Source organism: Mus musculus, chromosome 2 (assembly GCF_000001635.26).
Source record: "Mus musculus strain C57BL/6J chromosome 2, GRCm38.p6 C57BL/6J".
In the NCBI taxonomy this organism is placed as follows: Eukaryota; Metazoa; Chordata; class Mammalia; order Rodentia; family Muridae; genus Mus; species Mus musculus.
Genome location: NC_000068.7, coordinates 156,600,268 through 156,614,344, shown reverse-complemented (window position 1 = coordinate 156,614,344; position 14,077 = coordinate 156,600,268). Strand labels below are relative to the sequence as shown.

Sequence of the window (14,077 nt, the reverse complement as noted above, 5' to 3'; positions counted from 1 at the left end):
CCGCGGGGCGCCGCACGTGGGGGCCTCCCGTGGCCATGTGAGCGGCCCCCCCACAGCCCAGGTGCCAGGGTCGCTCGGCCCCTCCCGGGCAGACGAGCGCTCCGGGGGCGATGCGGCGCGGGGTCGCCCGCCCCCTCCCCGGATGCCCGGTCCCGGGGAGATCCCGGGAAGGGAGTACGAGCGTGCGGCAGGCTGAAGGCAAGGAAGCCCCGGCCGCCCGGACACGCGGCTGGGAGGGGGCTGCCGCTGCCAGCCGCCTGCGGATGGAGGGCCGGGAACCGCTCCTGCGCCCCGGCCAGGGAAGGGCCGACAGCATCGGAGGGGCCGGCCCGCGTCGGTCCCCAGGCCCGGGCGCCACTGCCCGTCAGAGGATCCGGGAGACCCCGTCGCTGAGCGCATCTGTCCCGGGGTCTGCCCGCGGCTGGGGGCTGCCCCCGATCTAGCCTCGGAGGAGGGTCTTGACGCGTGCCACCCCCGCGCGCTCACCTGCGCCCTGCGCTCGACCGCCTCGGTCCACTCGGCCTCTGCGCTGCGCCCGCTCCGCTCGCTCGCTCGTTCCGCTCGCTCTAAGCTTCGCTCGCCTAGGCCCCGGCCCCGGCCCCGGCCCGCGGGCGCCCCATGCCTCTCCTCCGGCCGGCGCGGCGCCCCAGATGCGGCTGCGGGAGGAGGAGCCGCGCGGCCCCGGCTCCCCGAGAGCGGCGGGGAGGGGGCGGGGGGCGGGGAGACGCGCGCGGGGGAGGGGGCCGCGCGGCTGCGCCCAAAACCAGGCGCGGATCAGGCCGGGGGCCCGGGGCTGCGGGGGACCGCGGGGGCCGCTCGGGGCCCGGCGCGCCACCCCCGCCGCCCGCCCGGGGAAGGGAAGGGGAGGGGAGGGGCACCGCGGCTGCGGACGCTGGGTGTGTAGCGGAAAGAGCGCTTGGGAATCTGCGACCGATCGTCCAGAGAGGGCAGACTACCGGAGCGAGGTTACACAGCGCTGGCCGCGGTGGCGCGCGAACTTGGAAACCTGGGTTATTGAGTGGGTCGGCAGGAAGGTGTTTTGGCTGCGTTCACTGTGGGGTAGGAAAACTGAGGCACGGGAAAGATGCGGCTGGTCTGGGTCTCGCTGCGGGAGTCAGGCTTCTTCTCACCCCTCTTTCTCCCGTTAGGGTTCTTGCCTCTAGGATCGGGTGCCCCCTCCCGGTGACCCGCTTCCTGGAGAACCCTTGTTTTGGGCAGCAGTACCTGGCTGGCTAACGCATCTCTGGAATTCGTGGCCGGGCACCTGTCCTCCCTCTCACGGGGGCTCTGTGATCACGGACCATAGTCCGTGCTTCTCCCTGAGCTCGTTTTTCTACCCGCACAATCGGGACCACATAAGCATCTACCTCCTTAAGAAACCGAAGAGATAAAGAATAGAGGTAAGCTCTTCGTACTGGATCATGGCATTCAATAGGTGTCAAATGGATGTGCCTCCTCCCCTGGCTCCCACACAGCTGTCCCTGGAGAATACTAGGTATGCAACTGAGGCTCCTCCAGGCCTCTTTCTTCTCTTCCACTGCCTGCCCACCCTCCTCACATCTCTACCCCACTATTCTAGTCCTAGCCTCTCCTCTTGCCTGAGCCTGCAATGCCCTCCCACCATCTCTCAGTGACAAACTCCTACTCATCCCTCAAGACCCAGAGCAATTTCATGTACCAGCTTCTCACACTACTGGCCCACCCATGCCTCCCTTCAAAAAAAAAAAAAAAAAAAAAAAAAAAAAACAACCAACCTTCCCTTTCTCCCAGGGTTTGTGCTGTTTGGACTCCCACCAACTACAGCTACTGGCCCAGAGGAGATCTGCCATGACCCATGCTGCAGGAATTGGCTTCCTGGCTAAGATAGGCAGAGGAAAGGTCAGTTTGGAGTCCTAGAGGAGGGTGAAGGGCAGGAGAGGAGGGACTGTAGGTTCAGGCAGCTGTCACTGGAGAGGAACAAGGTCCCTTCCCTTGGGTAGCTAAGAAGACCTCTATGGATTCGGAAGCCTCTGGCAGGGCTGAACAGTGGCCTTGCACTGTGTAGCTGGCTAAAATGAGCAGGTGTCGACCGGCCTCAGAAAAGGGTTTCAGGGCCTTGTTCACCGAGGCTTTACAGCAGCACTGACTATAAGTGAAAAGCTGATCACAGTCTAAACAGCCGTTTGTCTGGAGCCGGGTAAAACAGTGACCACAGAAGGCTGTCCCCATGCCACAAGCCTCAAACATCTGTTAGGACGGGTCACAGAGCCACACTTGGCTTGTGAGGACTCAGAGATGGATTTCATGACTTGTGAGCTTCACCTGAATTCAATATGATCTTTAAAATAATAATAACATTAACAATAATAATAATAATAATATGTAATTGGATTTTTAAAAAAGCAAGTTGCAGCTGGAAGAATCGGACACATAGTTGGAAAACAGACAACATAAGGCTATGCATTATTTGGGGACACTGGCATATGTAATATAAGAATACACACAGGAGTGATGAATAGCAGATTTTGACAAGTAGTGGCCCCGAGGACAGGTGATGGGAGTGTGGTAGAGGCTTCAGTGTCCCTGAAACAGTGTGCAGTCTCAAGTGCCTGTTGTGCTGTTATCTAGACATTTGTAAACCAGATACATTTATATTGTGATAATACTTCTTGTTACAAGTCAGGCAGTGTCTAGGAAGGGAACAGGGAGTGGATGCGATACTGGTTCTTGAGCAGGGTTGTGGCGTGGACAGTGACTGGGAGAGACAGGAAAGGCCAGAGAGGCTGCTGGGGCTGTGCAGGGAAGAGGTGGGAAGGGGAAGACTGGAAAGAGGAGAGAGACTGAGAGAAAGAAACCACAGGCATGCTTGCAGAGGTAGGGGTCACAAGCCCACATGGCCACAGACAGGGCCTGCACAGGGCGTGAGTTCGAGTTACAGGGGTCTGCTACCCTCTGCACCAGCAAACTGTCACCCTAAAAAAGATGTCCCTATGAGGCCATGTCTTCTGGTTTTGCTGAGAGAAGCTAGCAATTCGGACATTTTAATTCATCTTTAGTTAATATACAAAATAATGGGCTCATGATGACATTAAACATTATCTCTCTGTACCTCCCCTCCTCCACCCCTCCCCTTGCCAGCCTCCTACTTCCTCTCCTTTCTGCTTTCATGTCACATACATATAATGTGCATATATTTAAATGTAGATTCTGCGTATTTGAGAAAACACACACTGTTTGTCTCCTCGAGGCTGCTCTATTTTCTCACCACAATAATCCCCGGGTCCATCCATTTCCCTGCAAAGAACATGATTTCACTGTCCTTGTGACTGAATGAAACTCTACTGTGTATATGCCACCATCACACACACACACATACACATATATATGCATACATACATATATACATTATATATGCATACATACACACACATAATTTAGACTGTTTGAAAATGTAAACATTTCCTTTAAATGATAAAAAGTGAGTTAGAACATATTTACTACTGTGGGATTGAGCCATGCAGGACTCTCCAAGTTCCTTGGTTTAGGCGGGGCTCCCAGGCAGGAAATGAAGGGACAATGACACCGAATTTTCCTTTCTGTGAGGTTAAAGAGCAGAAGTCTAGGCAGGCTTCCTGAAGGAGGTGACAAGGAGTGACACAGGGAGATGCCTCCAGCTGAGAAAACAGAAAACACAAAGTCAGTGTTGGGCTAGGTGAGAGAAAGCATCAGGAGGTTCACAAAGGGTAAACATGTGGTAGGCATGATGCCTGTGCTTCTTAGCTACTGGGGTCGTGAATCAAGGCCATGACCATTTGTCACTGTATGCCCACAGACCGGCAAAAATGACTAGGACAATCGCAAAAGTTAGCGAAGATGAAGCTCAGAGGCAGCCCTGACATCCTATTGGAAGGAGGGGGAGCTAGACCACCCACAGGATCCACCAATCTCACTGCTGCTCCACATACAGCATCCCTTCAGTTCCCAAGCAGGCCCCCTCAGCAGGACCCTGGAGTCTGAATGCCTACTAAGTTCCTAAGGAAGCTACCCTGTAGGTCCCCACGCTACAGTGAGTGGAGGTGGGAGATGCCCAGGAAGGTGCACAGAGACCTTTTGCAATGCAGAAGACCTGAAGGCAGTCCAATTAGCAACCGCAGGGAGGGTAAATCAATGAACAAGTGAACAGTGATATAGACGCCGCGGCCGTAGAACAACGGGATCAGGATCACACCCAACATAAACAGATTCCAATCAACAGTCACTGGACAAAAGCCCGCACAAGGTGGTAGCTGTGAGCATACAGTAACAAGCAGGAGCAAAGGCATGTCATCTTGATACTCATACATACAGTGACACTGAGAATGAGGTGGACCAGGGAGAAGCTCACTTAATACGGTGTGTTCATTCTAAACCTATGCCCGCACCAATGCTGAAGGGCACCGTGGAGGCAGGGTTGTTAGCTCCGAGTGTCTGAGATACTAAAAAAAAAAGGGGGGGGGGGAGGAGGAGAGGGCTGGGGAAGCCCAGTTGGTAAAGCGCCTGCTGTCTGAGCATCAGGACATCAGCTCGGGTCTCCAGAATCCATGTAAAAAGTGGGAGAGGGGAGCAAGGATGGGGGATCCCAGAAGCTTGTTGGCTGGCCAGCCTAGCCAAGTTGATGAGCTTTAGGTCCAGGGAGAGACCTTGTCTCAAGAAAGGAACATGGAGACTGACTAAGGAAAGACCTCTGGCCAGACACACATTCATAGGCATATGCACTAGCACCCACATGTGCATGAGCACTCCACACACAAACCACATATCTCCTGTCTCTCTCTTTCCCTCCCTCCTGCCCTCCTCCCCCCTCAATACAACATCAACAACAATGACAACAGGACCCCGGGGAGAACGCTCAGATGAAGAGCTTGCCACATGAATTGAGGACTGGAGTTCTGATGCCCAGAACTCATGCAAACCAGGTGAGGTGCTGTGAGTCTGTAATCCTGGCACTCCACAGCCAGATGGGAGGTGAAGACAGGGGGCTTAGGCACCAGCTAGTCCTTCGATCGCAGACGGTGACGAGAGAGCCTGTCTCAAGCAAGCAGACGCTGAGGGCAAATACGTCGAGTTTATAATTAAAACACTTAAAATGGAAATTCATTTATATAATAAATGACTAAGTTTAAATCTGATATTTATTTGTGTATGTGTGCATGCGTGCGTGTGTATCCAAGAAGCTAGAAGAGGATGTTACGTGCCCTGGAGCTAAAGTCACAGGTTCTAAGTACCCAGCATGGATGCTAGGAACTGAACTCTAGTCTTCTGGAAGAGTCACAAGCGCTTGCAACCATCACTCTAGACTCAGAATGTATTATCAAGAGAGACAGAGCGGGAGCTGGAGAGATGGCTTGGGTTCAAGTCTCAGCCTCAACATGGCAGCTCACAACCATCTCTGTAACCCCAGTTCCTGAGGATCTGATGCCCTCTCCTGATGTCCATGGGCACCAGGCACTCACGTGGTGCACAGACACAAATGTTAACAAAACATTCATACACATGAAATGAAGTTTTAAAGACATTTTATGGAGATAGAAGGAGGGGGAAGAGCCGAGGAGGGTGGCTCTCATCTGTCATCCCAGGGCTAGAGAAGCTGGGGTAGGAGAGGCAGGGCAATTCAAGGATAGCCTGGGCTACACTGTACATCCCAGGATAGCCTAGATTATAGTATGAAATCTTTCTAAGAAAAAAAGCAAAGTAGCAAGGGCAGATAGATATGTGTTTAGGAGAGGATTGTTCAATCCCAGCATAGTCTGGTAACATGAATAATCAGGGTTCTGTGGGCAAGAGATGCAGTAATTACAACACCGGAACACTTGTCTGACCCATCCCAAAGACCAGAAGGGATACCAATGTGGTAGAGAAGAGGCTCTGGTACTCTGACGCTCCAGGATCGCCCCGGCACCTGCCATCAAACTTTCCAGTTCCCACTACACAGGAGCCAGAGCTGTGGGGTTCAGAAAGGACCCTGACGGAGGATAGAATGCCTGAACCAGATTGGAAATATTCCTAGCAGAGAGCTCACTTGGCAGCGGCTAACTTCAGTGGTGGTCTTCCTAGATATAACAAGGCCCATTTTACCCGGATGGGTCAAGACAGTCCTGGAGAATGCTTGGTTGCAGCCCCACAGGAGTGCAGGGCGGGGCCAGCTATGCAGGCACATTAGAAGAGAGAGGTTTCCACAGCATCCTGGGTCTCAGGTTCCTGCAGGGCATCTCCTGACAGCCCTCCCATTCCAGGCTCCCCTTCCAACCCATCCTTATGTCCACTCCCAAGAAAGTGTTCTGGGCACATCTCAGGCATCCCTGTTCAGAATACATCGAGGATAGAACTTTGGAGCCCTGGGTCAGCAGCTTTGACTCTCTAGCTTCCCTAACCCGGTCCTGGTGACATCTCAAAGTAAATACAACTCAACTAATATGAATACGAGCTGCACGTCTGGATTGGGTAGATCTACCACTACACTACTCTATTCCTCAGCTATGAGATCCCTTACAACATGCGGTTTCTCCAGGCCACGTTGTTTCTGCTCCATTTTCCTTTCACCTCCTCCTCCGTAGTCTTTTCTTCTTCCCCTCTCCTTCTCCCTAAAAGTTTTTAGCCCACCTTCTCTTTCACTGCCCAATCACCAGCTCTAGCTTTTATTTTACAAGTTAAAATGGGGAGAAGGTTCACAAGAAGTCACTGGAGTCCCTAGGAAGCCCCTCTTGGGAAAAACAGAATTAACGTCAAAATCCAAACCGCACCAGGGCAATCCACAACATCTCACGACTCAGGTCTAGACTCGAGCTTCTCTCTGAGACTCTTGCTTCTTTACTGCCTCTCCCATCACATCCTTGCCTTTCAAGGCTCAGCCTCAGCATCACCCACTCAGAGGTGATCTGTTTCACTGGAAAATACAATAAAGATACACTTGTCGGGAACACTGTAGCAAACACTGACCCTGAACTCCAGCTGCATCTGTGGTGGACAGCTTCTGACCATGACCCTTAGGTGCCCACATTGCTGCCCTTCTCTGCCTACCCGTGGAGGTTGGAGTCATCCAGTGAGAATCCAAGATAGCTGGAGTGCAGGGTAAGGTCAACACCCCCAGAACTGAAGCCCCAGCCACCAGTCTTTGGGAGCAACGGTTCTGGGATGTCCTTCACTATTTCTCAGAAGGTGTAGGATAGAGGCCAGTAGCCCACCGTGGTCCTCTACTCCCTAGGGTACGTTTTATTAACTTCCTCTCCTGCATGCTCTCATCCTCTTCAGTTCCTCGGGCTGCCTCCATCACCTCCCAGATAACTACCTACACTCAAGGGCTTTGTTAGAGGTCTGCTTTTGGGGACCCAGACTGACAAACATCCATGAGTTTGGAAGTAACTCCTTCAGACTCAGTATTACCTCAAGCTTTTGTCAAATGGAAGTGCTTGTCAGACTTGGTACCCACCACGACCGGACCTCTGTGTCTGTGTAACTCCATGCAAGGGGGAAATTCTTCTTAAATTTTATTTATTTATTTATTTATTTATTTATTTATTTATTTATTTATTTATTTATGTGTGTGTGTGTGTATGTCAGTGTGTGTCAGTGTGTGTACCACAATGTGTGTACATATGAGTGTGTGTGCTGTAGCATGTATATGGAGGTCAGAGGATAGCTTGCAGGAATCATTTCTCTCTTGCTACCGAATGGGTTCTGATGATGGAAGTCGGGTCATCAGGCCTTGTGGCAGGCCCTTTACCAGCTCTTCTCCATCAACTGCCTACAAACAGGAGATTCTAAAACTGTGAGGGAAATTTCTCCTAGCATGGGGACAACAGGGACTGTCCTCTTCTTATCCCTCACCTCACCAGTATTCCCAACTATTTCTAGATCCCTCTGCTTGGTTTTGCCCTGGCTTCTCTGTGAGAAAGGTGTGTGGGCTGAGTGAACAGACCTGGGTTCCAATCCTGCCTATGGCACAACTGGCTACAATGTAACCAACCTTATCCTGGCTATAGCACAACTGGCTACAATGTAACCAACCTCCTCACTGGGCCTTTGTTTCCGTGGAAAGTAGACAGAAGCAAAGAGACTGGCATGGCAGGGCCAGTGACTTACTCATACAACAGAGGCCCTTGGTAAACTAACTGCAAAGTGGTTTTTGAGGCTGAGTTATGGCTGTCCCCGGGGCTGGCACCAGGCCTGGCTTGGAGGAGGTGCCTGCAAAATGTTAGGAGAACAAACTGAAGCCAGGAGGGGAAGTCCCCAGTGCTCCCTGTCTTTATTCAGCCACTCACGCATCCTTTTCATGGATACCCATTGAGTCTATGCCTCGGGTGCGGTGGCCTTTGGAGACTAGAGAGAACACAGCTGTCTCAGAGGGATGCCAACCCATCCTCCACAGCGTGGAAGCCCTGGTCTGCAGAGATGAAGGATGGAACCTAAGGCAAAAGAGGAGGGCAGGGAGGACTCTCCATCCTGAGGGCATGTGCAGAGACTGGTGCACATGAGTCAGATCATGGAGATAAAGAGCCACGTAGGTCAGCAGGGGACAAATCATGACAGATTCTATGTCCTTGCAAGGAGTAGGGGCCTCTGCTGAAGGTGATGGGGTCTAGAGAGGCTGAGGCTGAGGCTGGGAGAGAGATGTTTGCCTTTTGTGTATGGTCTTCAGAACTCATTCTGTTTCTCCATACTTGAGTTTCCTCATCGGTATAAACGGGATAAGAAAATCCCACAAGAAGGATGCTCTGAGGAGGACATCCAAGGAGGAAGGAACCCGTGGGTGTGAGAGGAAAGAATGAGCCAGTGGGTGAAAGAGCTTCTGCTCAGCACAGGAACACCTGCTGTCCTGAGCTCAGGACTCAAGCCTCAATCCAACCTGTTTCCTGTCCCATCCCTGGCCACTGGGCCTCCAGGTCACTCAGAGGCCACAGGGCTAAAGGCTGGCATGTCTTCAGGGCCACCGGGGGGTGGGGGAGGCAAACACACGGACAAGGCCACACATTGTTCTTTGGGTTGCTGAAAACATTTTCTGCCTCTGCTCTCTGATACAGATGTGCCTCCAGGTCCTGCCCTGAAGCTTTCTGGGATGGGAGTTGGAGGGAGGCAACCTGGGTCTCCTTGCCTCCTCCAGGGGCCAGCACAGCCTGCCTCTGCCTCCCCAAGGCCCAAGCCACCATCTGCTCCCACCCAAGGCCTCGGCTCTTTTCTTAAAATAATTCCTACTGTTTCCTTGGAGACATCTCTCTCACAGAAGAAAGGGAACATGGGAGGAGAGAGGGAAGCAGCAGGAGAGGTTGAGTCCTGTACTCTGAGCACCTACTGTGTGCCAGCCTGGCCTTTATGCACTTTTTGAGCTAGGGGCCAGACCACCTAACAGTTGGAGCAAGCCTTGAAGCCCTGCAGTCCCCGTCCCCATACCAAGACACATGGATCTGTAGGATTCAAAGGCAGAGACATGTTTGGGTCTATGAAGACCATTCTCACCCCAAATCCTAATGTCCTGACCAGGATATGAGCAGCCTCCCCAGCTCCTTCCTTTCCTTGGTGCAATTCCAAACGTCTCCGTGGGCCAGATTGTATGTAAGACCCAGACCAGCAGCAATGGGAGAAGTTTAAAAGTCTCAGTTTAAAATAAGACTAAGTTGCCTCGGGCTGCAGATACATTAACAGCTCAGTTGGTAGAGTGTTTGCCTTGCATTCATGAAACTCTGGGTTCAAATCCAAGCACCATATAAACTAGGAACAGTAGAACACACCCAAAATCCCAGGACTAAGGAGGTGAGGCCAAAGGATCAGTGAGTTCGAGTCTAGCCTGGCCTACCTGAGACCCTGTCTTGGGGAGGGGTGGGATGTCACCTGCCTTGAGCAGTCACATGGTGGGGAGTGGGGAGCGTGAGGGCCTATTGATTTCCCATGAGCAGTAAGAAAGACCCCAGACAGTCATTTCAGCTGCTTCTCCCAAGGCCCCTGCTGGATTCACAAACTCATTTTCCAAGTAAAAAACTGAGGTCCAAAAAAGTGACTTCGCACATAAAGTAGCCGAGGCTGGAGTCTGTCTCAGGCAGAGACAGACTCTGTCTCCAATGGGCAGAGAGCACTTGTTTGAATTGCCATTCCCAGACCAACACAGAACCTTGCTGGGGGTGGGTGGGTATGTGGGAAGCCATTGGCCCTCCCATGGCAAGGGAGAAGTAAAAGGGAGAGAGACGTGCCACAGGCCCTCTCCAGCCCCAACACTCTCAAGCTAGCCCTAAAGCCATTGTCACCAGGGTAACACACAGACATCTACAGAGGGACATCTAGCTCCCACCTGCTTGCGCAGGCACCCTGTGAGCCCCTTTCAAAGTGCCTCACAACCCTAACCTGTGTGTCCTTTCTGGGGGCCCTGGTTGGTGCCACTGCTCTACATCTTGGATTAGGAGGCAGATAAGCCTAGGAGACCGAGTCAGCTGACAAAGATTTCTGTAGTCACACCCACGTGGGTGTGTCTGTGCGCGTTGGGTTAATGCTTCCGTCTGCTCTTTCATATTGGAGGGCTACAGGATACACTCAGCACGACAGGTCTTTCTGCTGGGTCTGGAGCAGGCAGGGAGACAAGGAAAGAGTTGCTGACAGGGGCTGGCATGGGCCAGAGGTTGTCCCCGTGCATCTCCACAGACAGTGGCAGAGGACCCGGGCTGTAGTTTTGCTCTGGGAAGACCCTCAGCTGCAGGCTAAGGGCTCGGCCTTCATCTCAGAAGCAGAGCTGAGCCAGTCTGAGGCTCAGAACAGTCAGGGTGCGAGCAGGTGCTGCTTTGCCAGGAGTACGAGGCTTGGAGAAGGAGACCCTGTTGAGAATGTGAGGCCATAGAGATGGGGAGGGCTACCGAGAGGGGTAAGGCTGTGGGAAGCGGGCCACGGAGCAGGGGTGAGGCTCAGGGTGATGTGAGGAAGCTAGAATTCCACCTTTAAGGCCAAGGCTTTTCTTCTGGTCCCAAGGAGTCTCCTCATGATCCAGAGCCCTTAAGACAATGCCAGGAAAATGCACAGTGAGGGAGCGGCTAGGCCGGAGAGACAATGACTGAAGGCAAGGAGTGGACAGGATTACTGATGGAGAGCCAGGAGTCAGCCTGGAAAATCACTGAACTCTTTAAGGAATGGCAAGCTTAGTCGGGCATGATGACCCACGCATGCTTTAATTCCAGCACTGGGGAGGCAGAGGCAGGCAGATCTCGGAGTTCGAGGTCAACCTGGTCTACAGAGCAAGTTCCTGAACAGCCAGGGCTACACAGAGAACCTCGTCTCAAAAACAAACAAACAAGTAGAGGCGCTGGGGGCTAATCAGGCAGAATGTCTTGAGAAGGCAATATCTAAGGAAAAGAGTAAAAAAGGACCCAGTAGTGCTGACATTCCTGTAATCCTTGCTTGGGGAATCAAGGCAAGAGGATCAAGATCAGCTACGAAGCCAATTCAAGACCAGCTTGGACTCCACGCAAAGACCAAACCCAAAATCCAGCCAAGCTCGACCAAAATGAAAATGAAACACAAAGTTCAAGAACAAAGGGGATGAAGGGCATCCCCGCTCCCCGCCCCCCCCCAGGTTGGAGTGGAAACATTCCAGACAGAGGGCGTGGTCTATGCAAAAAGTCAAAGGTGGGAAACACACACACACACACACAGAGAGAGAGAGAGAGAGAGAGAGCTAGATTAAAAAACAACAACAAACTCTAGAGGTCGAAAGAGATGACTGGGTTAAAAGCACTGACTGTTCCTTCAGAAGACCTGTGTGGTTTAGATCCCAGCACCCACACTGTACATTGCTCACAGCTACCTGCAACTCCAGCTCCAGATCTGACCCCCTCCTCTGGCCTCCTTGGTACCTGCACTCTTGTGGACACACAAACAGTTAAAAATAAAATAAACTGAATTTTCTTTTGTCTTCTCTTTCCTTTTAGTTTTGTTTCTTCTTTTCTTTTCTTTTCTTTTCTTTTCTTTTCTTTTCTTTTCTTCCCTTTCCTTTCCGTTCCTTTTCTTTTCTTTTCTCTTCTTTTCTTTTCAAGACAAGGTCTCACTGTGTAGATCTGGCTTCCCTGAAACTTATTATGTAGACCAGGCTGGACTTGAACTCTGATCTGCTTGCCTCTGCCAAACAAGTACTGGGATTAAACACCTGCACCACTAACACTATGCCCAGCTAAAATAAATCTTCGAAAAATGTTTCAAGATTATACAGAAAGAATTTAAACTACCATGCATGCCAGAAACAAAGAAGGAACCTGAGCCCCCAAAGAAGTGCCACGCTGAGGCTGAGAACATTATGCTGGGGAGAGGGGGTTGGATGGCTACGGCCCCCACAGATTCATGTGTTTGCATGCTTGGCTCATAGGGAGTGGCGTTATTAGGAGGCGAGGCCTTGTTAGAGGAAGTATGTCACCATGGAGGCAGGCTTTGAGGTCCCATATGCTCAAGCCACGTCCAGTGTGGCACACAGTCTCCTGCTGCTGCCTGCAGATCAAGATATAGAGCTGTTGGCATCTCCTGCACACTGCCAGGCTTTCCACCATGATGAGAATAGACTAAACCTCTGAAACTGTAAACCAGCCCCAGCTAAATGTTTTCCTTTGTAAGAGTTGCTGCGGTCATGGTGTCTCTTCACAGCGATCAGACCCTGACTAAAGCATGGGGTAACACCAAGTCTGTGAAATACGGACTCGAGAACAGTATGACGTTGCCAAAGGGTAGATGCTCAGAGCAACTCATGCCACCCAGAGCCAGATCTATCTGTCTCAGGCTTGGGCTTAAGTGAGATTAAAGAAAAATATCTCCCAAGAAGCTGGGAACTGGCCCCTACCTAGTCAAGTTCATGACTTGAGTTTTAAGAATTGATTTGGTGCCGGGCAGTGGTGGCGCACACCTTTAATCCCAGCACTTGGGAGCAGGCGGATTTCTGAGTTCGAGGCCAGCCTGGTCTACAGAGTGAGTTCCAGGACAGCCAGGGCTACACAGAGAAACCCTGTCTCGAAAAACCAAAAAAAAAAAAAAAAAAAAAAAAAGGAAAGAATTAGTTTCAAAATATTTAAACTGAAACCAGGTGCAGTGGTACACACCTTTAACCCAAATACTCAAGAGGCAGAGACTGGTGGATGGTTCACTGTGAGTTCTAGGCCAGCTAGGGCTACACAAAGAGACCATTGTCTTAAAACAAAACCAATAACATTCAAACTAAAGATTACAAGTTAAAGTGAAAATAAAATACAACTTGAGCATCTACAGTTGGTTCTGGAAGCTAAGCATGGTGGTGCAATGCCTATAATCTGAGCTCTCAGGAGGCACAAAGTTGAGGCTGGCCTGACCTGCGAAGTGGGTTCCAGGCTAACCATGGCTACACAGTGAGACCCCGTCTCGCATCCCCAAAAGTTGGTTCTGGAGAACAGAGCAGAGGGGAGAGAAGGAGAAGAGCACAAGTTCAAAGGTAAGTCCTAGCCCTGATGAGTGACAAAAGGCCACCAGTACAGCTGCTCCAGGTGTTTAAATGATAGTGAGAAGATATCAGAAAGCATCGTTATGGCAGAAATTTAATGATTCAGTTGATACAGACAATCCCTTAAAAAGCATGACATACTAGAATGGATTTAAAAAGAAATTTAAATATTGACTAGCTCTAACATCTAGTAAAGAAATTAAATTTGTGACTTAAAAACCTTGTGAAGGGGGCTAGCGAGATGGCTCGGGCTAAGAGCACTGACTGCTCTTCCGAAGGCCCTGAGTTCAAATCCCAGCAACCACATGGTGGCTCACAACCGTAATGAGACTTGACGCCCTCTTTTGGTGCATCTGAAGATAGCTTATGTATAATAATAAATAAATCTTTGGGCCAGAGCAAGCAGGGCCAACTGGAGCGAGCAGAGGTCCTAAAATTCAATTCCTAACAACCACATGAAGGCTTACAACCATCTGTACAGCTACAGTGTACTCACATGCATAAAATAAAATAAAATAAATCTTAAAAACAAACAAAACAAAACAACAACAACAACAAAAAAAAAAAACACTCATGAAGAAAGCACTAAGACCAGGAAGCCTGCCTGGCAAATCTCCCCAGACCTCAGAGAAT

The 14,077-nt window shown here is 51.0% G+C and overlaps 1 protein-coding gene and 1 long non-coding RNA gene across 11 annotated transcripts in view; one reads left to right on the top strand and one right to left on the bottom strand.

The window, feature by feature from the left end:
- The window catches only part of Dlgap4 (DLG associated protein 4), a 150,731-nt gene extending 150,019 nt beyond the window's left edge, over nt 1-712 (bottom strand). For 4 of the 10 annotated variants that reach the window (XR_003952548.1, XR_003952547.1, XR_003952549.1 and 1 more), the window contains exon 1: nt 487-712. The gene's annotated coding sequence lies outside the window, so the exon portion shown is untranslated. The remainder of the gene's footprint in view (nt 1-486) is intronic. The other 6 variants (NM_001277186.1, NM_146128.6, NM_001277187.1 and 3 more) reach the window with 4 other exon arrangements.
- Nucleotides 713-922: 210 nt separating this feature from the next.
- Gm14169 (predicted gene 14169) lies at nt 923-5,147 on the top strand. Its single transcript, NR_040372.1, has 4 exons — nt 923-1,059; nt 1,149-1,400; nt 1,771-1,878; nt 3,118-5,147. It is a non-coding gene; the product is annotated as a predicted gene 14169 (long non-coding RNA).
- The last annotated feature ends 8,930 nt before the right edge of the window (nt 5,148-14,077 follow it).